General features: G+C 37.3%; 2 pseudogenes; both read left to right on the top strand.

The window, feature by feature from the left end:
* The first annotated feature begins 725 nt into the window (after positions 1-725).
* LOC129250958 (U2 spliceosomal RNA) lies at positions 726-909 on the top strand (annotated as a pseudogene).
* Positions 910-1,529: 620 nt separating this feature from the next.
* On the top strand, positions 1,530-1,714 carry LOC129251008 (U2 spliceosomal RNA; annotated as a pseudogene).
* The last annotated feature ends 546 nt before the right edge of the window (positions 1,715-2,260 follow it).

Raw genomic sequence — 2,260 nt, 5'->3', positions numbered from 1 at the left:
TGTTGTCAGTAATATGACTTCAGTTTTTTGAGCTGCAAGTTCTAACTTCACATTTTTAAGCCATTTTCTAATTCTTACAATTGCATCGTTGCATAACGCTTGCAACACGTCCAGATGCTTTCCCACTACCACCAACGCAATGTCGTCTGCGTATCCAATGAGGGTAGCATCTTCAGGAAGCTCAAGCTTGAGGATACCGTCATACATAGCATTCCAAAGTGTTGGGCCAAGCACCGAGCCCTGTGGGACACCGCCAGTTACTTCATATGTGCCTATTCCGTTGTCAGTATCATAAAGCAAGAGCCTGTTTTCAAAGTAGCTTGATATGATTTTTTGCAGGTATTTAGGCACCGCGAATCCTCTCAGTGCACTCATCATTTGGGGCCAGCTTGCGGAGTTGAACACATTTTTGAAGTGAAAACTTCTTTAGAATCGTTGGGAGTGATTTGAGGAAAAGTGAAACGAAAAAAGCGACCAACTTGGCTACGAAGCGTTATATTATATGTTGATATAAAAGTAGCGACGAACTAAATAAAAATAACTTTTATTTTTTTTTGTGATTCGAACCAAGGATTTTGGATCGGAAGCTCACATTGCTAGTCGCTCGGCTACCGCGCCATGCTGTCGTGGCTGGCCTAAAAGTTATTTCGTTACGAAGCGTTATATTATATGTTGATATAAATAATTTTTGTGAGCGTGTAATTCTCAAAAGTTTTATTAGGTTTATTATTTAAAATGTATTGACTAGGTAGTGTGGTTATCAGCTTAACATCTGATAGATCCTCCATCGGAGGACAACAAATGTTAAACTAATTTTTGGAAATGGGCGGAGTGTTTTAGGGGCTTGCTCCTTCTCTGCCACGGGTTGACCCGGTATTGCAGTACCGCCGGGATTTCAGCCTTGAATAAATACAAGAAAAAATATAATATACTAATACATTTAACTTTGGTGGGAAGAGCCAAAAATTTTTATATGAATACATGTAGACGAAAATGTAATTTTTTTTTTTTTGAAATTTGCATTGTAGGACATTTCTGATTATTTATTGAAAACAGTTTTTTGGTTTAGATCAGTGCTGCCCATCCCATACATCAATTTGATGACACGTATTCTTACTCTCCATCGTTCAGTCGTTAGCAAACCAGCAACGAATAAACACCACGTTTGTCCGCGACGCTTAATGTATGCAATACAATGCCCTGTGAGAACTTTTTTATGCTAGAAAATGCCTTTGGCGACTTGCAATGCCTTTTATGTTACAAGTCCTTCAAAGGAAGCTATAGATATAATATCAAAAGGCATTTCGATTCCTCCCACAAAAATTTTCTACTCCAATCCAATATTTATTTATTTTGGTTTAAATTTCCCACTGGGCTGCTCCCATTCTCTCGTTCTCACTTATACACTCACATTTTTCATTTTGGACAGCACTGGTTTAGATACTGAAAGTCAGTTTAAGTGAATCGGTATAAACAGTTCGTACATTAATTTTTGTGAGAGTGTAATTCTCAAAAGGTTTATTAGGTTTATTATTTAAATCTATTGACTAGGTAGTGTGGTTATCAGCTTAACATCTGATAGATCCTCCATCAGAGGACAACAAATGTCAAACTGATGTTTGGAAATGGGCGTAGTGTTTTAGGTGCTTGCTCTCCACTTCTGCCACGGGTTGGCCCGGTATTGCAGTACCGCCGGGATTTCAGCCTTGAATAAATACAAGAAAAAATATACTAATACATTTAGCTTTGGTGGGAAGAAACATAAATTTTTATATGAATACAAGTAGACGAAAACGGAAGAAATTTGTAAGTCTGTTTCTTCAGTCCGTTTGGGTATTTTTTTTGACAACATCGAAACCAAAGCATTTGTATCATATTTTATCTATCATGAGCCACTCGTATCATTTGTTGAAATTGAAAACATTGAGGATGAATAATGATAAAATGAAGAAAATAAAATATGAACTTTATAGCAATATTATAATGAACCTATAATTATCCCGCTCCTAATGCTGCTTTCGTCTTATTCTCTCTCAGTTTGTTTTACGGAAGGTTTCACTTCTATCAAGTCTAACCGTTAGACTGGTATTTTTTTTTTATATCTAAGTTAACAACAACGCAGTATTTCTTCGTGCCACCTTTCTATTTCCTGCCGCTAGTGGCTTGACGAGCAATACTCATTACAGCTTTTATTGCGTCCATGGTTGAGCGGCCTTTTCTAAAGCCGTATTGGTTTAGGGAAAGCCCTGTTGGTTTCTCT

Source organism: Anastrepha obliqua, chromosome 6 (assembly GCF_027943255.1).
Source record: "Anastrepha obliqua isolate idAnaObli1 chromosome 6, idAnaObli1_1.0, whole genome shotgun sequence".
Lineage (NCBI taxonomy): Eukaryota > Metazoa > Arthropoda > Insecta > Diptera > Tephritidae > Anastrepha > Anastrepha obliqua.
This window is presented reverse-complemented; position numbering and strand designations above follow the sequence as displayed.